This window comes from Ambystoma mexicanum, chromosome 2q (assembly GCF_040938575.1).
Source record: "Ambystoma mexicanum isolate Mex_15411 chromosome 2q, UKY_AmexF1_1, whole genome shotgun sequence".
Lineage (NCBI taxonomy): Eukaryota > Metazoa > Chordata > Amphibia > Caudata > Ambystomatidae > Ambystoma > Ambystoma mexicanum.
Window position 1 is genome coordinate 900600075 of NC_090924.1, and position 27440 is coordinate 900627514.

Below are 27440 nucleotides of genomic sequence, written 5' to 3' on the forward strand. Positions count from 1 at the left end.
CTATTAAGGTGCACATGGGTGCCATATCCCGTTACACCAGGGCACCAGGTAGGCCTTGCCTGTGCTGCACAGACTCATTAAGGAGTTCTTCAAGGGCCTCTTCAGGACTTTTCTACCAGTGAAGGTTCCTGCCACAGCTTGGGAGCTCAATGTGGTCTTGAATAAGTTCATGGGAGTGCCCTTTGAACTGATGCATCAGGCCCCACTCAAGTTTCTATCGTGAAAGACAGCTTTCCTCATGGCGATCACCTCGGCCAGGCGGGTTGGGGAGGTCCATCCAGGCCCTGTCGTGCAAGCAGCCATACTTGTCCTTCCATGCTTCAAGGGTGGTGCTGCGTACACACCCAAACTTTATGCCGAAGGTGCTGTCATAGTTCCACCTCAATGAGCCTTTGGTGTTACTTGTCTTCTTCCCAAATCCGCTGTCACCAGCGGAGAGGGCCTTGCATTTGCTGGACGTTGCTTGTGCCTTGATGTTTTACGTGGCACGCACAAAGAGCTTTCGGAAGACTTCTCAGCTGTTCCTCAATTTTGGAACTGTGACTCATGAAAAGGCCTTGTAGGTTACCATCTCCAAGTGGCTCTCCGGCTGCATCATGAACTGTCATCGACTGGCAAGCAGGCCACTGCCGGGCCAGCTGAGTGCCCACTCCACCAGTGCGTTTCTCCAGCGTTTCTCTCTGCAGTGCCCCTGCTCAACATCTGCAGGGCTGCTACGTGGAGGTCCACACATACCTTCACAAGGTTCTACTGCTTCGACAGGGATTCCCGTAAAGAGTCCCGAGTCGGTCAAGCAGTGCTACGCAACTTGTTCATTTGAGGTGAGTCTGTTCCAGGTGTGAGTGTTTATTGCTTCTGTTGAGCTTTGCCACCTGCCGTGGTAGTGTATATGTACTGCTATGTAATCTTTATTCATGAGCATGTGAATCCATGCCAGACCCCATGCTGGAGAAGGTTTAAGTTACTTACCTGTAACTATTGTTCTTCAGCATGGTCTGGCATGGATTCACATGGATTCACACGTGAACTCTCCCTCCTTCCCCTCTGTGGCTCTTCTTGGTTCATACTGCCACTTTACGTGCTTACCAAATCTGAAGATGGCCACCAGGGGTGGAGCTTAGGGAGAGGACTGTCATTGGATGGGTGCACTATGACCCAGAGGGCAGTGATTGGTTTAGAGGAGAAATACAGTTTCAAAGCTAAAGTGAAACAGTTTTTTCTTTTACTCTGGATTCCCAGTCTGATGAGGGGGAATATTCATGAGCATGTGAATCCATTCCGGACCCATGCTGGAGAACAATAGTTACAGGTAAGTAACATAAACCTTATAACACAGCAGAGGTATCATTTGATTTGAAAAACAATTTGAAAACCAACAAGTTTAGAAGATGGGCAACAAACCCAGGCCATCTATTAACGTGTGCTTTCTACATAGAATGAAATAAAGGCATTTTTTTTAAACACACCAAGCTTATTTGGTTTCAAGTGATCACATTAGCCCCATAATGGATTCTGAAATATTCTGTAGTGTTCTGTATAATTGCAATTGCACTTGAAACGACAAGTCTGTCAAAGTCAATCATTCTGAATGAACATTTGTGAAATGCATTTCTGCAAATGCCAATAGTATTTTTTGTATTTTTGGCGATAGGCTTATGCGGCCTGGCTGGGAGTTTGGAGCTGTTCCTAATGCAATTTTTCACTGTTTCACTGTTGGGTTGTTTCACTCTTTTTGAACACACTCTTGAGGAGGAGTTTCTTTCACTCTAAGAGGCTCTGGTGGACCAGCCCCAATTTGTTAAAGTTCAGGCGATACTTTTGTAGCATTAGCCACTTTCATAGTTCTCATAGTGTCATGGTTTGAGGTCAGATAATGCAGCCACTTGATAAGTTAAATGCTGATTGGATGTCCGAATCACAAAAGCCCAATAGAAGTAAAGAGCCTGCTTACTTAAGATGTCTTCTTTCCTCAAGTCGCTGGTTCAAGGAGACAAGTCTAGGATGAAGTGACGTCCAGGATTCTGCTGGCACGGGCAGCCAGATAAGAGCTGCGGCAGGTAAGAAGCTACCCAGTGAAGTACCCAATGGCAAACGCATGCTCTGGAAGGTGTGGCCTGGTATAGTATTTTACTTCAAGTTGGTCCCCGAGATTTCAGAAGTCTTCTTACGAGATTCCTACATCTAAAGGGAAAAAATGTAGGAACTACACAAAGAAGTCGTTTCTTTTGGTCTTGTAGTTTTTTTCTTCAATTTAGGTTTGCTTCTGTCCAAGAGGGGTTTTTCAGGGCTGGAGCCTGCCTGAAACCCCTCGTAGGCAACTATGGCTTGCATGGTGGGGTTGCAAGTGGAGAATGCTTCTTCCAGAGTGTCTATCAAATTCGGCCCGAAACTCACTATTATTATAAGCCTGCTGAGGGCGTGTCTTTTCTGCAAGCCATTCCTGCCAGGCCTGACACGGGCTGCTCCCCTGTACTTGAATGTGATTGAATCTTCTGCCCTTGGTTTAAAAGTCCCTCACCACCTGAATTGCAGGACAATGACACACTGCCTTTTTCGCGGCCCTAGGTTCATTGTTTCTGTAATTATACTGACTGCTCCTTGTTGCAACGTTCTTTGCTCCCTGGTTATCATAGTGTAATTGTTGCCAAATGTATCAGTTGTCACCCAACTGCATCATGCCCCCAAAATTGCCCACAATAATGGTTCCTTGCCCACTATATTAATTATTGGCACGCTATACTTTGCTCCTCTGTTGCCCTAGACTAACTTTGACAAGGCGCATTATTTGTCATGGCATTGCAGCCCACATATCATACATCTGGTCGAATTCAACCTTTAAAAATATCTGTTCCAATACTAAATTCACCAATAGCAGCACACTGACACTGTGCACGTATAAGGGCTGATCCTTCCTCCTCCTGAACAGGGTCTGTATTAGGGGTTTGCAGCTGACTATCATCATTACTGCCTTGGTGGGATAGGTTAAATCCATAGTGCATGTTCACTTCTGGTGATAAGAATTACAAATCAATGGGGCTCCTAAAAAAAAAGGCCAGCATCTTGGAATTCTGCTTGGGGTTTAAGTGCACTGACGCAGACACAATGAAAACAGTGAGCAGACCCGGCACTGCGTATGTGTGGTGTCTGCTCTTCCCCACTGGCAGGATCTTGTTCCTCCTGCTTGTGGTTAGGGTTTCCCTCACTCCCTCACTCTCACAATTCCTTGTGACTGTCCTTGAACAATGCAGTCCTCCCCGATCCGATAAACTGGATCTATAGGCAGTGCCGGATTATTCATTAGGCCAACTAGGCACCACCCTATTGGCCCCACACCTTTCAGGAGCCCTGTGCACCCTAGTGCTGAATTGGATTTTGTATTTAATTTTCAGCCTACAGTGCGTTAGCATTTTTTGTGTGAAAATCATTGGTCTCTGTCTCCCAGTATCCGTGTGTTAGCCCTCCCTGCCCAGTCCGGCTCGCAGCATTTTCAGTTTCACTTTCTACTTGTGTGCCCGTGCGTGCTAGCCACGGTCCAAGCGCCGACTCAGTGAGTTTAAGACACACCCTGGCTGATGCGCACAGGCAGGCAGGCAGGAGCACCGCCACCAGCAAGTCAAGTCATCAGAGCCCCACAAAGGACGAGCAAAAGCGAGGCGAGAAAGGGAGGACCGGATGCGTGAAAAGGCTGCAGAGGAGACAACGCAGCAGAGTCAGTGTATTAATAGAAGGTAAACAATAATTGCAGGACATCTGCTTAGGGGTTGAGGACCAAGAGGGAAATAAAGCTGTTGTTGCCCCCAGCTAAAACCTGCAGGCGTCCACGGAACTTTGTAGTCTTGGTGTCTCCAACAGGCTGAAAAAGTCAGTGCTGTGGTCTTGGTGCCCACATGGTGAACACGTCGGTGGCCCCCGCCCTGCAGAGTGCAAGCCTCAGTGATGGAGTCCTAGTGTACCCTAAAATGATGATGAGGTCACCAGTCTCATTGTGGGATGCTCCAGTGCACAGAGCACAGAGCACTGATGCTCTGAATGCCCCGGTCTGGCGATGGGCCCCGTGGCTCTCGCAGGGTGCTGTAGTCACTGATCTCAGGTCCTGGGGTGCGCTGCCAGCAGCACTTGCAGGTGCTGGGGCCCTGCCCTCTGAGGGATGCTCAGAGCAAGCTCCCTGTAGTCCCCTGCAGGTGCACTGGCCTGTGATGGTATCCTGCCCCCCCTGCAGGGAGGGCAGGTCAGTGACTGGCTCCAGCGACCCCCCGCTAGCTGCACGTGTTGGTCCTGGGTACCCTGGGTCCCCTGAGCTGCACAGCAACAGGAGATAATTTGTGAGGGGAGCACAACATTTCGACTGCATTGGGGGCTCCACAGGGTTTAATCTGGCACTGTCTATAGGGTCACTATTTCTGCACTCAAATGGTAAAGGGTCAGGGAACAACATGTAACAAGCCTCTTCTGTTGAGGTGTTCATAATCATCTTTATGACTTTTTATTTACAGCTTTGACTTCTAATATAGAGACTATGAAGTATACTTATTATTAACATAAAGGGCCTCATCACAAGTTTGGCGGTAACCCTTAAATGTGGCGGTAGCGCTGTTACCGCCAGATTTAAGGGTCCGCCAAATCAGTGCTTAAGCTGGTTTCCCCCCAGCTCTTAGCTGGGGTGAAATCCGCCAAAATTTCACGCTCTTAACGCCGACGGGAAATCCGCCGGCGGTAAGAGCGCAAAATTTCCCCATTGAGCCCAATGGGGAATGGGGCATTCCCGGATGGGCTCAATGGGGAATGGGGATTTCCCGTTCCGCCAAACCCGTGATCCGGCGCCGGTGGGTTTGGCGGTAGGGCAGATAACGTCAGCGCTATTGGCGCCGGCGTTACCTCCCAACTCGTGATGAGGCCCAAAGAAAGCTGTCTTGTTTGGGCCATGATATGAAATTAGGGCAGAAGTTGAAGTGGGCAGGGGTATGACATTCCTTCATTTACTTTTCAGGAAAATCCTCCATTGTTCCCTTAGTTTGTGCCAGCTGAAATACTATTTCTAAACTGCAGTGAAGGGAAGGGACCCTTTGTTTTTTACTTTCACCAATCCTGGGGATTCTATTCCAAACCCTGACAATAACACTCGAAGGTCACATCTTGCTGAGCTATCTCGCAGGCGCCGGTTTGCTTTTGTTTATTTGACTAGCCTGCATGGGACATAATGACCATTGCCTTGCCAGACCATAGACCTGGTTAATGGCGAAAAACAAATGTAGATTATTTGGGGCGGGCACAGTGATCAGCATTTGTTTTATGCAATTAAGCACAATTAACCTGAATTTACCACGGACAGAGCTGTGTATGCAGGCAATGAGTGGGGTGGCTAGTGTCCTGGGAATGTCCCTTAAGAGGTGCCAAGGGTGGTGTGAATGCTGGGTGATTGGAAAGGGGTGGCGGGGGGTGTGCATAAAGCTGCATCCTGCGGGGAACATTGGCTGAAAGTAATGGTGGTCGTTTTCTTTCAGTGTTGATAGTACAGCTGTAAAACACATTGTTAGGGCACAGAGAGGAGAAAAAGCAGGACCCAGGTATGGAGTTTGTATTGGTGCGAACGGCATGGGGAGCAGGGGTTGGGGGATGTCACGAGGGTTGGGGCATACAGTAACGTGACAATATTTGCTTCCTAGAGTCATGCGCTTATCTTAAATTACAAACATGAAAGACAATTCCATTACACGTTCCCAAATTGAATATTTATTCATTGCGCTCAGCTGACACGTGTTTCGACCACTGGTCATCCACAAGGCTTGCAAATACGCTTAATACGTATATCCATGATTTCTAATACTTCAATGTTGTTTAACCAAAACCATATGGATCAATTCAATACATCACAATCAAATCAATAGTTGCGTAAATAAATTGAATTCAAAGTAATATAATAATTTCAACAAAAGGAGAAATCAACAGTAGTCAAGCCATGAGCAAAAAACTAACATTCATGTGTCCATAGTTGTTCAGCATCATAATGATATTACCATATTACAAGACAACACATTGGGGGATCAACATTATCACAATTAATAGTAACATTTACTTTAAAAAAAACAAACAAAAGGAGGAAAAAAGGGGGAAGCAGAATGGAAGAGAAAAGCATACTTTGTTAATATATCATCTCAATTCCATGAAGTAACATTAGCTCATCTCCTTAAAAGGAGTCATCAATCCACCTTCTGATATGGTAAATTGCCTGATTTTACATCAAGAATACATTGGAGAGTAGTTGTTCATCCACACCCTGGTAACATGGATCACTACGTTTTTTGTACACTTCGACCCCTGCTTAGGGAGCCTCATTCTAGAACGTGTGATGCGTTAAAAAATTAGCCAGCTTGCCATTAGGTGGTTGGCATTAGAACTGCTAACACTGCATTTTGGAAGCCCGAGGTGTCACGTGATCTGGACAGGTGATGGATCTGACAGGTACACCTGTGACAATGACGGATTCGTTTATATAGTGAAGAACGGTTCTCTAAGGTTGAGTGAGGTGTTTCCCAAAGGGCCGACAAGGCCTCTATTGTCTTCTTCATCTTGGGTATTAGTTTTAATTTGTCACTGTTCTGGCAGTCTAAAACTGTCAGCGACTCGGGGAGCGGGAGATTATTTGCTGCTGGAAGGTGACGGGGATTAGGGAGAAATTGCTTTTGTTCTTATTGCGTTACAATGCAGCAAACTATCTCTGCTTTGCTACTCTCTAAAAATGCATCATGTGAACCTGCTATCTCTGACATAACTCACAATTAAATTGTTCAAATCGGTTTGGTGGGTGACAGGGGAAGGGGTTCGAGACAGGCTTGGACTATCTATAGGGCGGTAGGGCAATGCCTGAAACAGAAACACAAAATGCTAGTGTGGGTCCGTTTTTTTGGTCATAGTGGGCCACTTGTTTCCCCCCATGTGGGCCTGTTTCATAAATTACTTCCTCATACAACTAGTAGTTTTAACCAGTGTTACTGAATAAATATTCTTTAAAATGCACAATTTGCATCACATTTGATCAACATCTCCCCCTTGGGTGCTACTCAAAGAGTCTGTTACAAAAGGAATGAATTGCCATTTGCAACTGGGGGCCACTTTTTTCATTGGTGCCCGAGCCAAAGTTATGCCCCACTCCGACCATGGTTTGAGGTACATTTTGGATGTGCCATAGAGTAAGACACGTCATGGATGCCAAAGGGTCAAAGTCTGTGCAGTCACTGCTGCTCAACTAAGCGAACGCGTACTGCGGTGACGGTGTGTCAAAAAGGACAGCTCATCTGATCGACGAATGTGCCCACCGTCTGTACTATGCTAATGTGTGCATAAGGCTCTCACTTCCACGCGTCACCCATGCCATTCACAACATGTACAACTCGTACAAGTTCATTCCCTTCTCCCAATTGCGTCAAATGTTCTCACAACTCCCTACAGCTTACGGTTCCTTGCTTTGCCCTCCCAGGCATGCGCATGGTGCACTGCGTGCCCTCGTCTTTGCGCAGAGCTACCAGGAGAGCACTACGGGCGTCCTTTCGTCTCTTCCTGCCCTGGTTCGACTGAAGACGTCTGCTGCCATCTGCTGTCTGTTCTGTGCCAGTTAGCTGCTACAGGAAAGCGGGAGGATAACTTGAACCCAGGGCAGTTTCTAGACAATGTGGTGCCCACTGCCCAGGGAAAAACACTAGCAAGCACCAGCCAACGACTTCCTTCCACGCCACAAACCCCCACTGTAATCCATCCCAACATCACGAAATCACTGAATTGAAAGTTTTATTGAGCTGTAATTAAAAGTAATACGTATACAAAAAAGATAAGATAATATTGCAAACAGGATTTCATTTTATTGATTTTTATGTTAAGTGTCGCCTATGTTTTGCTGCTGCAAAAAATCATGTATTACTGCTGAGTAATCTGTTTTTCTGATATGTTTCTCGCTGCTCTCCCCATCTCTGCTTTACTCCCAACTTCTCACCTGCTTAATTATGTTTCTCATTGGCCTACCTACATCTTGTCTCATCACTGGTTTCAGCTCCTTGTCCAACTAAGTGCGGATATCTTCTTTCCTCAATCTCTATACAGCTTTGTCTACTGTCTCTTTTTCCAGCTCTTGATTTAATTGTAATACTGTTTTTTCTTTCTGTCTTTCTTCCTCTTTCATCATTTCCTCTCCGACCAGTGCTTAATTTGTCAAAAAAGAAGTGCCAGGGCCCAGGAAATCCTGGCTCACTAATGCTGTCGCGGGCCCACCACAAGCTAGATCGACCCACCACCAGCTCATCACACTGCTGCTGCTCCATGTCACATGTTTGGTGCTGCAGCAACTGCTGGCACAGGCTAGTAGTGAGATGGATGGGGAAGGATCACACATGGGTTGAGGAAGTATAGAGCAGGTTCCATCACACTGAGCTGCAATTGTATAGCATTGTAAAAATTCCATTATTCCCCGGTAGCGCAGAGAACCCTTATGCCCAGTTAGAGCGGCATAGCCAAATTCCATTATGCCCAGTCAACATAGCATGAATGTATTGCATTAGGTCCAGCGTTATCTGGTTCATTAGGTCCAGGTGGCATGGCATGGCCAGTTTATGTTCTGTCCAGTGAACAAGTCCAGTGTAAAACAAGGCAATGTTTGGAAAGAGACGTGGTCTGCTAACTATGTTGGGGTGACGTTTTTTCTAACCCTGACCCCCCCCACTGCACTACATTTTGCAACTGTGAAAATAACGATTTAACTCTGCACCTCAATGGGAACACTTACATTTAGAAACTGGCCTAATGTCTGTACATAGGAATTACAGTTAAATATATCAAACAATACGAGAACCACACTACATCATGTTAGACCCTGTGTTGCTTGATGTACACTAAGAAGAAATACAATTATTGCACGAGCTTAATCCATGCTTTGCATGCTGCATTCACGTAATATAGCGTTGCTGCACATACCCCAGGTACCATATACAAATACTAACATGTATAATGGTGATTTATTATTTATATAGCACTTTCATCAAAGCACTGTACTTAGAACATGTTAACATAAAATAATCACCCAACCGAAGTTTGTGCTCTTTTACCAGCCTAAGAAGGATGACAGGGTATATTGGCCTTGAGGGATTTGACCCTGCGACCTGCATATCACACACATATTGCAGCAGCAAGAGGTCAACCTACTGAGCTATCTTACTTATGTACTGAATAATACACATTCATTTTGTTCAAACGTGCCCCATTGCACTTACCCATTGATTGTAATTGTTTTTTTATAACACACTTAATACCCATAGTTTTACAAGCGCAGACCGGGGATTGAACCTGTGCTGTTCTGCATTGTCTTGCTTCCAAGGCGAGTGTGTTGGCCCTGAGCTAAACTCCCGAGACCTGTCACTCTTTCAGGCAGAGACTTACTGAACCAGGAACAAAACCATATAGGGATGTGTCAACCTCGAGAACATGTGACTGACTGTGCCCCAGCACAAGTGGCCTTTATGACATAACTGGCCTCTTGGCTAATGCATTGCACTCTATTCTTCAGTAGAAAGGCTCTACTACGCAGACATGGTCAAATGGCTAAAATGAATAAAAGGGCGTGGCCGGGCCCGAGTGTGACCAAGGAAGGACTCTGCAGCTCAGCTGCAGTCTGCAGACTCAAAAGAGTGCCGGTGCCAAAAAAAGAGAGTCAGTGCCAAAAAAAAGATGTTGGTGTTGTTTACTGGGAAAACCAGCACAGATTACGCACTGCCTCTTCCTTTCTTTTATTTCCCTATTGGTTCTTTTTCCTTATCCTTTCATCTTCTCTTTTGATCTTCCCTGATCTTTTTTCTCATTTTTTCCTTTTCGTTTTTCTTTTTGATCTCCCTTAGTTTTGCATTTTCTCCTTTGTCTTACCCAATTCACGTTTTCATTCATTCAACCTTTCTCCCTTCCTTGCGACCTTGCTCTTTCACCATATTTCATTCACCCTACTTTTCCCCTGTTCTGTTGCCATCCTCCTTTTTTCATTCATGCTCTGTTTCTTTTCCTAACCTCCCCACTATTTGTTTCCTTATTTTGCCTGTTCTTACTGGTATCTCTTTCTTTCTAACAATCTGCTTCCTGTGCCCCCTACCACCTTCACCCAATTCTCAACAGGACAGTCGTTTCATGGGTTATCACCTGGCTCTTCTCCTCTGAGCCTGCGTCAGTTTTCCTCTGAGTCATTCTTGTTTGCCGGGGCTACTTTATTTCAATATGCGCTCCCTTCCTGTTCTGTACCTTGGGCGATTGCCCACTTTGACAGTCCCAGGAAACAGCCCTGCTTGGACCCTATCTTCTCTTCTCACCAGGGGCAAGTGGTGCATGCTGCCAGTCAGGGAGATGTACATGCAGCATGTAGTCCTTTCGTCTCTTCCTGCCCAGCATGTAGTCACTGGTGGGTTTTCTAGCAGAACTGTATCAGCCCGCCTTCCTTTAATGGAACTGATTATCACAGCATTTAGAAGTGAGAAATTCGGCTTGAAGTACTATACTAATGGAAAACTGTTTTTGAGGTATGTGTGCAACCTAGAGTTACTCATTGGAGTCCCAGTATAACTTATTCAGCCTTTCTTCTTGGAAGCGGGAGGATTGTACTAGTATTTTTACAAAGCACTTGGTGGTCTGTCCCTTACCCTCATACAAGTGCATGCAGGGGTGTTGCTAGGTCTGAAAAAGATCTGGGGCTACGCTAATGTTGCGACTGTCAGGTCTCAGGGCTAGCTAGCCATTTCGTTGTAGCCCTGAGCTTCCATCTGGGGCTTCAACCAAAAGACCCAGGGCTCTAACCCCATCAGCCACCCCCCCAGAAATGCCTCTAAGTGCATGGTACCTTTACCTTTGGGAGTTGTATCGGTTTATTGAGAGACCACCCCACTGACGTCATTTCCCAAAAATGGCAGGGGGTAGCGGAAGTGACATCACATGACCTTGACCTACGATGACATCACAGAAAGATATGTCATTTGACGCCACGCCGAAGTGACATCACGGGAAGCGGTGAAACACGACCTTTCACCCCTTGACAAAACAGGAAGTGGCAACCTTATTCCTAAGTACACTACAAAAAATATGGTTACGATATCACTAATGTGATATACATTTCATACAAGAATGCATCACCATATGTATGTTAATATCTGTCTGTATAGACCCATATCACCAAATTACTGTGAAGGCGAGCAGACATCCAAGGCCAAAGGATAATGATGTATTACTATATAGCACTCACGCTTAAGCGCTTCATATAGAACAAATATACATACACTATCACCCAACCTGTGTTGGTACTCATTTATCGACGTCAGAAGGATGAAAGGCTGAGTTGTCCTTGCCGGGATTTGAACCTGCAACTTGCAGATAACACACACATTGCAGCTCATCCCACAGTCTTACCTTAGCTATCTTACCGGCTATAGCCATTTTACCAGCTATAGTTAAATGAGCAATTACATGTCTGATTGCTCTCAAAGTCAGAAATCATTACACTGGTAACTGAGATTTTATGGGTTAATGGGTGCCGCAAATGGATGCGGACCCGTTAAACCCATTCCGCCTGATTACGATTTCCCCTCGCGGGACTCGGTAAGGACGCCTGGTAAAACCAGGCATCGTTACCGGGTCCCGCGAGGGGACCAGGGAGCTAACAACGGGCCAGTCGTAATCGGCCCGTTGTTAGCTCCCTGCACCCATTCCCATTGAGCCCTATGGGGGCTCGAATGAGAATGGGGAAGGTTCGGGCCCGGGTTCCCTGAGGGAGGAATTACTGGGCCCTCCAAACTCAGAATGTCCCGGTAATTCCCCATTCAGGGAACCCGGACCCGGTTTTGGAGGCAGCCATGCCGCCAATAGCGGCATGGCTACTGCCAAAGCCGTAATGAGGCCCAATGGCAGAAAAAACATGCTATAACTGCAATGTGCGAAAAGCAAAATACATAGTCCTAAATTGATTCTTATTCGACTCTAAATGCTTTTTTTTGGAAGTTTTTGTCTACATTGTGAATTTGGGGTGTTTAAGAACAGACTAAATCAGTGACTCAGCCCATGGATTGTGCCTGAAATAAACCTTTAATGAGTCTAGCAATTATTGTATAGAATTCCAGAAAGACAAATTATTTGTTATTCTAACCTTTTTTATTTAAGGTCACTGCTCAAAGTGATATACTTGTGGAACCCCCTGTTTTTTAAGAGGCCTGGACAAGAATGCCAGCCACTTCAGAAACAAATAGCCCCGTGGCGCTGGCCACAGCCCAGGAGCTTCCATTAAAAATGAAAAATAATTTTAAAAAACAAACATATTCTTTTTGTTTTGTAGAGGGAAGCACGGAAGACCTCAGGGGTTGCAGTTGTGACCTCTGGCAACCCCAAATTATGTCCCGGGACCACCCTCAACACAGGGAGTCCCTTCCCTCCCCACTCAAATTGTCATGCAACAAACTGTTTAACAGATTATTTTCTTCAGCCCTACTTCAGGCGCATATTATGCCCCTTTTGATCTCTCCCCCTGAGCTATCAATGAGCCAAGAGCAGGCCGATGTGCAGGAAATATGTTTGTATTTATTTAAATCAACAGTAATAGAAATCACACTGAACTACACATGCTACCTTCCTTGTGGTTCACCATTACTTCTTGTTACCCAAATCAATTACACAAAAAACAGAAATCACAATTCTTCACTTTCTACAAATGTCACTTCAAGAAATAATTAAACTGGGGAATAACCAAAGTAATTTTAAATGTAGTGTTGTGCAATTTTTATTTTCCCGCAGGCTTAAAAGGCTAGCAGTAGGATTTCAAGATTGGTGCAAATATATATGGCAATTATGATTTCACCCACACTTTTAGTTTAAAATAAACACAGGGTGATTGCGCGGTTTGCTTTTCAGACCTCTCCCTACTTTGGCCTCTGTTGGAGAAGTCAGACAGAAGAATTGGACTGATTTGGGGAATTTTGGATTTCAGACCCCTTTCCACTGAAAGGTTTGTGTTAGGGGAAAGTTGGACAAAAATATTGGACTGATTTAAGAACAAAGACACCCCTCTTCCTTAAAGAAGTCGGGGTCAACAGGACAAAAAGAATTACCCAATTAAATGATAGGCTATAGTTTTTCAGCGCACACTGGGAAGTGAGCTTTGTTGTGAGCTTTAACAAAAATCACCCCGTAGTGTTCCACCAAATGGGGAATTAATTAAATTAATCTTTTTAGTTTAGTAAGATAAGGATCTACGCAGTTTTCCCACGCCTACTATAACGGAAAAAGGAGGTAAGGCAAGCAGATGCCCCACTTCGTGGTTTTCCAGGGCTCAGTTCTTATATAGAAATCCTCCGTTTAAAGTTCAGGACAGCCAGCTGCATGTCAGGACCCTCTGGAAAGATAGGGCAGGGGTCTGGTCACTCCACTCTCAAGGATGGCCTTACGCTCTCCACCATAGGACACTTAGGCCTTCCTAGAAATAGACAGCTCCACCCAAATGCACTCTCAGCAATCTCTCCTGGTGTTTCCTTGCATCTGTAAGATGTTAAGTTTCATCAGTGCCCCTTGATGGTAAATTTCAGCAGCACTGGCCCCTCCTCCTAGTGTAGTACCCCTTACATATCAACAATGACACCACCAATGTTACAATCTTGGGGAAGTACCCTGCAAGAGGTCACCCAAATAGGATTGGAAAGCTACCCTTCTCTTTCCTCCAAAATGCAGCCTCCCACTCAGGATTGCTCTACGGGACGTGAGCAGGCATATGGCAGCTTAATTTACAAGCCCCATGTGTTCTCGTGTCAAATTATTGCAAACATCTAGTTATGTGGCAATAATTTATAATTTTACTAATAACGGCCATAATATTTATATTTTCTGATTCCGCAAATCATGGGGAATTAAATAAGATGACAGACTGGTCTGCACCATTTTGCACAGCCATGTGCCACTTTTATGCCCTTTTCACAAAAAGTATAACAGTTATGAATATGTACCTTACTACCCATATTTCACCCTTCACCCGTTCACCGACTCTCACATTTCGAAGTAATTACTATAAAGAAAATGACTTCAATGTAATTACGATTGTGAAAACAACATGGGGACCATGTTTTTGAAATAATGGACCACTTTACGAGTTTGGGGGTGCAGTAAAAAGCAGCTGTAAAGTGGTGGTAATTCCATTACCAGCACTTTACTGCCACTTCTCTGCACTCCCACTCTGTATGTTCAGAGGCAAAGTGTCTCTTCCCTACTTTACAGATAATACTGGAGGAATTTCCGAAAACAGAATTACCATTGGTGATAATTCCTTAGAATCCCACATGGAGTCACATGAACTGCATGAATGGGGACTAACACCACTGCCACCCCATGCGCAACCTGGCAGTGAACGCACCAGACCAAGCTGGGGCTAAATGCACCGCCGGGAAAATGACAATTTTTTGGGCACAATTAGCGCAGCGTTATTAGCGCATGCTAATTGAGCCAAAAATGCCCCATTGGGTCCAATGGACCCAATGGGGGATACCCATTACCACCAAACCCTTCATCCGGCACTAATAGTACCAGACCGGGTGGCAGTAAGGCTATTACCGCCCAACTTGTGATGAAGCCCAGTGTGTTCGTATTTTGTCAACGATCATTCTTATTAAGGGTGAGCACTAGGGTTTATACAACAGCCTCTCACTTTAGCCAATTCATCAATAAAATGTAATATGCCCTTAACTAACTTGCCACATTTGCTGTGACATATTTATGACCACATATATTAGTTTAGTTGTTTTTATATATTCACAGAATCATCTGGAAGGCAGCACAAATTGGTACAATGCGCATTGACACATTAGCACAGATGCATTTCTCCGAAGGGCGGTGAGAGAAAGAAACATGCCAAGTTTGTATGTAAAGTTCAGTACCACATGTTGGTTTCCATGAGGTCATTTAATGCACTAAGGGTAGGTTACTGCATGAAACAAGCCTATGCTTCCACATATTGCAATGTTTTATATGCATGACGGAGTGAAGCTTAAGATCTCTTCTTAATACATGCTAGCCCCATCATATGATGAGCGCACCAAGTCATATTATGCCAAAGCCTGGCCACATTTAGTAACTGCTGGAAAATTGCTTGAGGACCTGTCCACATGACGGCAATGCCCACTAAATGAATGTCTAATTCCTTCAAAAGAGGCAAACTATTAGACTTGCTAACGCTTGTTTATTTTATTTTTATTTCTTGTTTATTGGCTATTTCTAATGTTCCTATTTGTGTTTCAAGGTGCAACAAGACAAGGGGGGCGGGGGTGCAGGGATGTCAAACAAAACGGTCCTACTTGGTCTTTTGACATTTGATTTACTCTTGATTTACTTCTAGAGAGAGACTATTCGATTCACAAAGAAGTGGCCTAGAGCAGCTCCGACTTATTCCTGACCTACTCTTCTCTTTCTAGGAGTAGAATAAAGTGACTACCCTTCCCTTTTATTTTGTGAATCATATATTCGCCCTTCTGGAGAAGCCCAGTTAGTTACTCCTGCTAACTTCTCTATGACTAACCCCCCCACACCCAATCCCCCGAAAGTGAACTGTAAACAAGACTAAATTGCACCTAATTCACATAAGGTAATAGAAGCACGCATTGCTCATATTCCAGGGATTCATTTTGAATCAGCCCTATTGAATCACACGCATTTTACGTAAATATGCAATCGCAAAATTAAGCAGGGTGTGCACAACTGCTTTCTTATTGGGAATCACCCGTTCCTACGCGAGGGGTTACCTTTCTATGCGGAAGTAGGAATATTCACATGTCAACTAATCACCCATTAACTGTTGTATGCTCAATTCCGGAATCCTTCAATGTCATGTAAATGGTCAATATTTTATTTCTGTAACACTCGTGCTATTACGGAGACATATTTTATGCTCCTAATCAACATCGCCTATCGCCTTCTGCTGAAATGCATACTCCTGCAAAACAATCGTTTTTTCGATTTGCAAAATCATATTGAATAGAATGTATTCATTTCACATATAGCATTAGGTCTCCTGTAAGCTTACTGCGAAACTGAATTTTGTGTTTACTCTTTGTGTCTTTTACAACAGCCTTGTCGCAAAATACACCCAAATTCTAAATTGTCCCAGCACATATCCAGAAAAGTCCGCGCTTCTTTTAAAAACGAATTTTAGCATTCGTTGGTTCTTTACACTTCAATTCCCTTAGCAGTTCTTTAGCGCCCTCTTGTGAACGTGATGAAAACTACTCACTACTATTGATATAACTGATAGTTCTTTCAAATTTTAAATTAAATCCGACCTTTTTATCTTCTCGTGGTACAAAAAAAATGTAATATATTGTATGAACAAAAAAAAGAAATGTCCCTTAAATCCCTAATATTTTCCTAGTTCCAGTAAGTTATTCTACGGCACTGTTCGCTCAGTTGATTATCCCGTCTTTTTATTTGCATAATGGTTTATCCAAATGGTTTGAGTCAAATCGGTTATTCTACAATCACATTTCAGATGAAAGGTTTCTGCTCAAGCTTTTTAAAACCCACTATAACGTTGCATATGCAGAAGAAAATCTCAACACTAATAAAATATTGGCTCCTCATTCATGGAACCTTTAGAGCAGAGCAAAGTGACGTTGCACTTCCAGAAAACATGTTCCACTGGTCCTAATTCATAGAGCGGTGCAAAGTGTATTTTTGCTGAGCAAAGTCACTTTGCACTACAAAAGTACTTTTTGAACCACGCTAAATGGGCCTCATTCACAAAAAAGGCGCTAAGTAGCACAGACTTAGTGCTTTTTTGTGTGAATTAGGCCCATTTAGCGTGGTGCAAAGAGTACTTTTGCAGTGCAAAGTGACTTTGCTCAGCAAAAATTTACTTTGCACCGCTCTGTGAATTAGGCATGGTGGAACGTGCTTTTTGGTATTTCAAAGTCACTTTGCTCCACTCTAAATGTTCCATGAATTAGGCCCCAAGGGCCTGATTCACAGATCTATTTGCACTGAAAAGTGACTTTGCACACTTTTCAGCGCATAAATCTCCTTTTACCAATTCATGGATCAGACTTGGCGTGACTTTGCGCCGGTCTGTCATGACTTTGCGTGCAGTCCAGTGCTTTGTGTGACACACCAAGCAAAGTGTGGGATGGCCCAGTGCAAAGAAACAAATAGGGGGCGGACCATGCATATTTCCCATTCTCCCTGCAAAATGAGGAAGAACGAGGAATAACGTGGGCATGTCGAGGGACGCGCCACATAAAGAAATCGCATGAACAGACAATCGCAAACGTAACCGAATTCATGGATTTCAAAGTGCAACTTCATGTCGGGAAAAGTCACACGCAAACCTTGTGAGCTTACTGCCACATGATAGGAGACGAAAAGTACAATGCGCAAAGGAACCAATGGATATAAAGCATGCAATGCACACCATTCAAATGTTGCTCTGACAGGATGAATGCAGGTATACTCAGAGCCATCGTATAGGGCCATAGAAGAAGGATGAGGATGGCGATGGACATGATGTTCCTACCACGTATTACGCTCTTTAGGATGCCAGATGACCAGGGGCATGCAAGGTACAGGTCCCCCCCCCTATATCATCCTAGACCTGGTCATGGAGTGGGAGGAAGACCATGCATCACCCACCATCTGCTCATATGCCCTCACAACCCTGGAGAAGGTGCTGACAGCCGTACATTTCACAGCCACAGGATCCTTTCTGTGCACCACTGCCATTGTTGGGTACATATCGCAGGCCACGCAATCCCAGTGTCTATACCAGGCATTGGACTGCATCACATCATGTGCGTGTGTGCGTTGGCACATACACATGCCAGACACACTACTGACAAAGCAGAGAGTGTGCCAGTAGTTTTATGCTGTAGCACACTTTCCACGTGTGCTCGGAGTCATTGATTGACTCTACCGGGCCCTGGCATCAGGAAACTTTGCCAACACCTAGCTCATCGGTGAGTATCAACTGTCATGCACATGCATGCAATCACGTGACACACCGAACAACAGACCATGACAATCAATGGCAATAACAACCATTTACACATTTGCAGCGACAGTACCTACACGCTCTCACCATTCCTGCTCACGCCATTCAGGAATCCTGCCACACCAGCCGAGAAAAGGTACAATGCAGCACATATAGCCACTATGGGCATAGTGAAGCGCACATTTGGGTGCTCAAATCACGTTTCTGCTCCCTTGACCACTCAGGTGGGATATTGCTATGTGCCCCACCAGTAGTATGCAAAATCATTGTGGCAGCTTGTGTCCTGCACAATGGTGCCACACGACGTGGCATATCAGTAGCGATGAAGGAGGGACATTGCCTCCAGCCACAGGGACCACCCATGGCCTTGCTACATTGCCCCCAGCCACGGGCATCACCCATGGCCTTGGTCAGCCAAAAGGCACAGGGAGAGGCTGCGCGCAATCAGCTTGTGCAAACCTACTTCACATGAATACCAGCCTCTGTGGAGAACACACATTGAAGCCACATCACTGGTGCCATTCAATGATGAACTGGGGCCAATCCTCCGTGCCCATAACAATACCCCGAGAAATTGTGGCTGGGAAAAGCAAACTATGTGTATCCAAGGCCATACAATCAACTGCACCAACCACTGACACTGCCATAGCAAGTGGAAACAACAGTATCTGTGTTACTCACACAAAGCACACAACACAATCAAGGACATTCCCTAACACTTTTACATGCCCCCCACCAACTATTGTTCATGCAGACCCCCAACAACACACAGTAGGACAACAGTAGGAAGGCACAGCACAAAATGAAAGCAGTAACTAACACCTTTTAGGAATGCTCTGCCCACCCTATGGGCCTCATTACGACCCAGGCGGTAAGTTACCGCCTGGGTCGTACCTTTACCACCATGGCGTAAACTACGTTTACGCCATGGTGGTTGGCGGACTTACCGCCCCATTCCGAGGTTGGCGGGGCGGTAAGTCCCCAATCCCCATTTACCCTTCCCCATTCCCATTTTTGCCCCATAGGGCATAATGGGAGTTGGGAAGGCGTTAATTACGCCACCGTAAATTACGGTGGCGTAATTAACAACAAGGTCCCTTAGCGCCATGGATTTTAACACCTGCTAAAAGCAGGTGTTAAATCCTCCATGGCGCTAAGGGACCTCGGAATCAGGCGGTAAGGGTCGGCGCTGTTTACGCCGCCGTAAACCCCTTACCGCCTGGGTCCTAATGAGGCCCTATGTGTGTCTCACAATAATATACAGGTGGAGTGGCCACCCTATTCCATGACAACTATTATGCTTGTATATATCTACATCTAAATAGTCATACTGACTGAGAAAATTGCAAGCTCACTTCACACCTTTACCCTTGCGAATCTGCTCCAGCTGTACACAGGAATGTATCTATGCTCCATTCTGTAGGTAACCAAACCAGCTTGACTGCTGAGGTGTTGCGTTCAGGCATCCCACAGCAGCAACCATCTTCCCATGCAGAATGCCTCAGTAGAGAAAAATAATACAAGGTCAGAGCAGTTAACACATCCATGCATTCAATGACACTGCAACCTTTGCCGCCCTGAGTGCCATTCAACAACTGCAAGCAATGACTCGCCAGCCGCCCATCACTATGTCTCCCCCGCACCCATGCAGCCAGACCTGCTCACCTCAGGCCAATGAAATGAAAAACATCCCACACAGTGACACCATCCCCAACCACAACACCTCAACTGCCTGCCCCCTGAGTGCCATGCTGTGAAGGTCCCGGTTCCACTTTCCCCTTGTTCTGGTGAGGGGTAATTGTGATCCTTCAGATCCAGCTGTAGTCAGATTGACACTCAGAGAACTCCTGAATAGAGATCACTTAGAGGTTGGAAACCCAAGATCTCCTTGGAAGCCCTCCCAATGCCACAATTTGCCTACCCCTGATTAACGTAGTATCAGGACAGTGTAGGAAACACTGGCAGGGGAGGCGATGATGGAATATCCAAGATGACGGAAGGCAACCTCAAAATTGCATTGAAGACTGTATCTGTGAGAAGGAAGCTGGGCAAATATGCAGCAGTCATAGAGGAAGGCGGGGCACAGAGGCAACAGGCAGAAAAGAGACAAGCAGACAAGAGAAAGGAAGGAGAAACGGAGGTTAATGAGATTGGCACACAAAAGGGAGCAGGGAACGAGCAAGAGGAAGGGAAGGCAGAGCTCATAGGTACTGGACTGAATGGGGACCAATGAGCTGGGAACTGGAGGGAGCTTTGAGATGCACCAAGCAGCTGTCAACAGGTATCTAAATGGCAGCCGGTGTACCGTGCACGTTATGCATCACCATGACAAACAACAACACCAGGCCTGTGGCATGTGCCTGGTGTCCGGGGGTGTGACCTCCGCCTTGTTGCAGTTGGAAGAACATGGCAGCCCCTTCATGGACTGCAATACTGTGCTGGGTGTGCAGTTGTCTTGGGAGTGTACCCCCAGACAGAACAGACGTGCCAGTAGTGGACTGCCAGCATGGGTACACATGCCATGAAAAGCTGAGTGAACAGGATGCCATGCAGCAGGCACTTGTAACTAGAGGGACAGCCCTAAAGTCGGACAGAATATAGTGGGCTGAGAGGTCAAAGTATGTGTACATTGGGTGGTCCTGTCCTCCTAAATTCAATGCTGCAAACAATTTTAAGCAGTAAATGATTTAACCTTCCCAGGTGCCCCATGCATTGGTAGAGAATTCATATCATGAGGTGAAGAAACAACCATCAGCTATGTTTGGTTTTGTGGTAGCCCTTTTATTACTTTTGTAGCTATTCTTATGAGTTTTGCTTGAAAAGCATTGGGTTAAAAGAGAAAAGAGAAAACACATAAACACATTATGATTTTAACATGACATAACTGGGTCAAGGACTGGTCAAAAAACTGTGTGTACAAACGAAAGAAGAAGTTAACAGTGCTAAGGTTCAATTTTTCACAGTGCTGTATATACAATGCACAGTGACTCCTTATGTTTATAAGGGATGAACTAGAGGTATTCACACCATTACTTCATAATGGTCACATCCTCATAGTGTCAATGCTGTAAGGTATTGTATTCAATTACTGTTTTTACATACAATCATACAGACCAACAAAATTAACAAAACAACAGGTCCTTTAAATGTATGGCACTGGTATTTAGCCTTAGAAGGGCTAATGAAGACAGTGGTAGTTGTATCTGTCTGTATTGAAATGGTTGGAAATGATGGCCAGTAAAGGCTGATCCAAGACCAAGAGAGACTGGTCCGACGTCTAATAGAAAATAAAGAGAATTCAATGTGTTCCTTGTGTGTGGTCTTTAATCAATTTGCCACGAGGATCACCGACGTTACGATTGTTATAATTCACAATCTTTTTCTGGGGCCTTATATATGCAGGTTTCCCTTTCCCGGAAGCTGTGTGGGAACTCCTATGCTTCCAGAGGTTTGTAGGGGTACTGGGCACAGACTGTAATCTGAAGTTCTGGTCTGTGCTTGCTCTTGCTGGCATCCATATAGGTTGCAGGGTGCCTGGGTCGACTTGAATTATCAGACCCTGTGTAGGGCTTCTTATGGAAGTAGCTTGTTCGAATTCGCCGTAAGCTGTGAGTCTGGCGAGGTCCCGTAGTGGCACGACACATGCAAAACTGAATGCCATGACTGATCACCCTCCCATCACCATTTGTCCCCGCACCCATGCAGCCGGACCCGCTCACCTCAGGCTAACAGAATAAACAACACCAAACACAGTGACAACCTCTCTGCTACCAATTACATCACACCTGTGCCCCCCAGAGTGCCCTGAACTTACCTGCACATGGTACACACCTGTCTCGAATCCACAGCATTTCACCTGAAATAACATTCTTAGCTTGCAAAGACATGCATTGCATGAAAGGGAAGAAACAGGACAGCATTGATTTGTCCTGTATATAACAAGGTAACTAGACAGCCAGGGTCCATCCAGAGTCAACAACCACAAGGCCATATCAAAGAGTGCGAGCAACAATGAATCCAACAAAATCATAAACTCAATGACAGTAATCACTGGCAGTGAAGCAAATAAATTTCCACCACAGCATGTTATGCACTCTGGACACAGGGTTTAGTCTGCTCTGGAATGTGGGCTCCATATGGGCCATTGGTTGCAGGCATACAAGTTGTGCACGCCCACTGTCAGGTGTCACGTGTGGCTTTGGATCACCCTAGGTTACAGGGGAGGGACAGGGACACCAAGTGAGGAGGTGAGGAGTCTGGAGAATTGAAACACAAGTGTGGGAGCTGATGTGAAGGATGAAAGAGGGCAAGAGGGGGAGGGGAGATAGAGTGATGAATGTGCAGCTGCAGAGCTGGGAGAGAGAGAGGAATTGGGGAGCAAGGAGGAGTCTGGCTGGTGGGGAGATGATGACAGCAATGGGAGCTCTTACAGTGGCTGAGGGCAGAGAGAATGGGGTGAAGAGAGGAAGACAGAGACAGAAGGACAGGAAAAGAAGGCAGCAGGGTCAGAGAGCCTGGAAGGCACATAGATGGAAAAATAGCACAGATTGGGAGTGAAGAAGGACAATAGGGGGTGAGGGTGAAGGGCAGGCTTGGAAACATAGGCCACATGCGAAAGGGGACTCCTCAGTTTATCATCACAAAAACAACATGGTCAACACACCATAGCATGTAAACCAGAAAGGGACCCATGGTCACAATATCCCAGCAAATAAGGCTGTTCCGCGAGGCAAGAGGTGAACAATCAGAATGGAAATGAAATTAAATTATATTTTATTTATATTGCGCTTGTACACAAGTGTTTCAGAGCATGACCAGGCAAAAAGGGAGGGGAACAAGTGAGAAAAAGTAGAAAACAGTGATCTTACTAGGCCCAGTGACATTAAGAAAGCGCAAGTGCATGGAAAAGGGAATAGGGGCAAAGTGCATCGAAGGGGGGGAGTCGAAAGTGCAGAACAGAGGAGAGAACAGAAAAAATATTAAATAAAATAAATTAATTAATTAATAAGGGTGATAAACTATGGTAGTGCAGCCAGCAAGTGGCAGGTGAAACTTAGTTAGAGGTATATCTGATACGTGCAGAAGAAAAGTGGGAGGAGGACTGTATGGGTACAGATACAGAACCCTACTGCAGGGGGTGGCCTGGAGGCAGTGCAGGAGGGTGGCAGGGTGAGCAGGTACCTGGGCCCGAATGACAGAGGGTAGCCAGGTGCACAATGCCAAGAGAAGAAACAGATCAACAGGGAAGAAGGGGGGCAAAGGTAGAGGCAAAGAGGAAGGTCTTGAGGAGTTTCTGGAACCAGAGATGTTTTCCTCAGGTTTCAAGGTGGCCGGTAGGCTGCTCCAAAGGGAGGCACCGGCCAAAGACAGAGATCTACCCCCAGCTTGTTTCTTTGCAAAACAACTAACCCTGAGGGAGTTAGAAGTAGAAGAGCAAAGGGCTCAAGAGGGGAGGTATTTATGTAGGGATATGTAAGTGATTTCAACCCGGCACTTCACCTAAGTCAATGCCTAGCGTGGGATGCACAATTGAAACCCTTAAATATTTATTTATGTCTATAAGTTCTTTTATTTCTGAATGATGTACCCTTATATCACGCCCCTCTCTTTGAATCCCCCCGGTCACACGGAACCAGGAAGCAGGCTGTTTTGCAAAGTTAAAATATTTATTTTATGGATTTGCACAATATATATATATCACACTACTTTAATGGTTCTACAATGATCACCAATGGGGTGATGTCACAATAAATCTCTTTAATCACACGGAGTAATGATAGGAAAAATAATGCCGCATAGAATAATACTTTGTGTGGGTTCAATCAAAATACAATGTGATTACTCTTTCCCCCTGCACACTACTCAATCCCCCCAATATGCAGTATAAAGAGATGGAAGGAGAGGAAACAGGTTTCAGGAAGACAGAATTAAACAACACAGTATCAATCCCAATTTCCCCCAGCAAACTCAGAGAAAAACAGGAATGATTGCAACTTGTCAAAATGGTTTTGAATGTGGCTTTGCATGAATGGTAAAAACACTGAAAATGGATTTGATTCACTAAAATGGTTTCAATACTAGTGGGAGCCGCTTTGTATGGTATCAGACCAACACTAGCAATGATTATTGAGGAACTAGCAGTTTGAAAACTTAATTCTGAAGTCGGGTGCAATGAACAGCTATTTCACACGTGAAGGATTTGAGCCAAATGAAAAATTTGCAGCAAAGTTTTCCGCGCGCTGTAAGCGCGATTGCAGAATAACTATAAGTAGGTGGGATGTTGGAAAGCTGGGGATGTTAGCTTCAATTTGACACTTACATTTTGTTTCTAGCATACACGGTGTAGAAGTTATGAAGGTTTTTGTGGAGGTCATTCTTTTCAGAAAGAGTCAAAATAGCAAATGAAGATGCGCTTTTTAAAATTAACAAACAAGATTTCTTTACACTAGAGAAGACTATGAAGATGCCAACTACACAACAGCGCAGCCACCAGCCCAGGATATCACTGGCTGATTTCGCCTGCCGAGACGCTTGCCTTTCTTCAGAAAATGTATTAGCGCAAAGATGATTTTAACACTACTATTACCAAAGGACTATAGGGATGAGATAAAGAGTTCAGGTAAGACAAAAAGATTCTAACAATGCAGTTCTGGATATAAGAGAATGGGTTTGGATAGGATTGCTTATGGATAAGATATATGCTAGTGACAATCCTATGCTATGGATACTCACTACCACTGTTTGGAATGGACCGTCAGAGATCTGGTCAAAGATTTCTGGACTGGAATTCTGCTAGCACACCGGACTGGACTCAAGGCGCTCTGGTTCTGCAATCAGCACGGCACTCTGGACACTGCACGGCAGGATTGGACTGGATGTGACGAGTTGGTTCTGGTTCGAGCTATCTGGTCACAGCACTGCTCTACTGGGTTGGATCTATGGATTCTGGCAAGAATTCTTAGCAGGAAAGCAGCAACAGCACAGCCAGGCTGTTCTTTTTGGTTCCCCTGGGAGGTCTGGGGTGAAATCTGGTTTCAGGGTTTATTAAAGGTCAAGCTGAGAATGGTTCAGCTTTGGAAATGGGCCTTTCTGCTTTCAAAATTCTGGAGTCTGGAGTCTTGGATATGGATTTCTCTTGCAAAGTGCTCCGCCAGCAATCGGTTGGTGGGTGAATGTGTGTGTGTTCCTAAACTATCTCTATTTATGTATTTCCTAAAAGGGTGGGTATGCTGAATTATACTAGGCACACCCCTAGGGATTCTATTGGTTATGGTTTTTCCACTCCCCTGATTTGAGAAGAAAACAGAGGGTCATGATGACGCTGTATTTTATGATCCAGGGAGAACCTCCCCTTTGTTTCTGCACATTAAATCTATTTTTCATACAAGACATATTTACAATTTTACAAACTTGCTAGCAACAGCATATTGATATCACAGATTTGGTGGAAGCAAGTATTCATCCGAGCCCCGCCTCGGTGAGAGCTTGGGTCTAGATTTGGCAATTTGTCACATTTTTGGTCTGATACCCAATGTCAGATTTATCCCCACTTTTACACATATGTGCGCATGATATCTGGGCATAATCATGTGAAGTTTCATGTTTCTGGCGTCACCACACTTGCTTCAAAACCACAAATTCTGTAGTCTTGTCCCTGAACATAGCACAGAGTTCTGAGTAGTTTTAAAACGTGACCAGAATTGTCATATTAACAATACTGTCCTTTTACAATTTTTACAATTTTGCACAGTCCTCTGTCAGTCCTTTTCAAAAATATACTTTCTTGTGCTTTCAGATTATACAACACTGTCTGTCCTGCTCCAAAGTTTTGGTGGGTCAAGAGCAATCCCTGCCTCTTTCGTCTAGCAGGGGCTTCGGTTGACACTTGTGTGAAGACGGCGGAAGGGGGGTGTCTGTACTTCTGCTCTCTATATGGTAGAGGAGAGGCACAGAGGACCCAAGCCAAGATTCTCTATTATTGGTGCGTGGTCGAGCAATCAAGGCCCAGCTTCTCAGGAGGTGATGCAGGCTGGTTTTTAAGAACAGTGTAGTCCCCAAGCACCCACAAAGGAATGTCCGCACACTGTATCGGTTAAAACACAGTCTTTATATAATTAATATTCAAAGGTTATATACAATATCACGATAACGCACTTTGTGCTCAGGAAATAAACAATGGTAAATATATACAGTTCTAAAGTGGTACCACCATGATTATTAGATCTCATTAAAGAGCATCAACTATACTGTCAAAATGTCACACAGATCAATAAAGAGGAAACTAGCAATAGAGAAAGGAAGGAAAGCAAGATGGTTGAACAATTGGCAGAATGCTGGCCCCTTACCACTAGACACAGTTCTGTGTGGAGATCCCCCCACCTGGGTAACCTGTAAAGCAAAGATGTATCACAAGCCCAGTCCATATATTGTTCTATGAGTCTTATTTCCTTCTACAATAGTTCTACAGCCCAAATGTACCTGGAATTGTAGCGTTCCTCGGCGGGGAATCGACGGCCCTGCTTGAGTGCCCTCCCTTTAATACAGGAGTCACGGGTCGTCGACCGTCCGACAGAGAACAGGTTGAGCTACGATGGTGAAGTGGCAGCTTCGTTCCTAGTGGTGCTCAATGATGGGGAAGCATAAACGTCCTGCAAGGAAGAGGCGTGCGGGGCACCTCGGTTGTCGATAGTTCTGGACCGCAAAGAGTTTGAAGAACTGTGGCCCAGCAAGGGCGTCGAGTCTTCGGCGTCTCTGTGGTCTTTGGGTGCCGGGAAACCCACCGATGGATGCTCCTCGGCACGTCGACGGTTAGGCCTTCTCTAGAGGGATACAGCGGCGACGATGTGGACAAGATCATCCTTGGATTCAAAACTTCTTAGGCAAACGGGAGCACGGCGGCTCCAGTCGGCGACGGCGGTCATCGACAGTGGCAGACAACAGTCCAGGGGCTTCACTTTGTGATTCCGCGGCGGTCCTTCATCAGCCGGGGGCAATGGGTGCACGTCAGTTTTGGTGACGACATTGACTCCTCGGTAGTCCACACAGAACCTCCAATCCTTGGTACCGGCCTGGGAACTTGCCTTGGGGACAAGGACCACTGGACTAGACCAGGGACTGGTTGAGGGTTCAATAACACCCAGATACAACATCTTGGCAACCTCAGCCTGGATTTGGTTCTTTACAGTATCTGACATACGGTAGCACCTGCTTTTGACAGGCACACTGTCACCAGTGTCCATTTCGTGCCTACACCACTGTGTAAGGCCTGGTGCCAGTGAGAACAGAGAGGCATACTGCCGGAGCAAAGCCCTGCAGGCCTTCTGCTGCTCTGTCGTCGGATCGGGAGAGAGATGAACTCCCTCCACTGAGCCATCCTGAGGGTTGCTATGCAGCAAATCAGGAAGGGGCTCACTCTCATCTT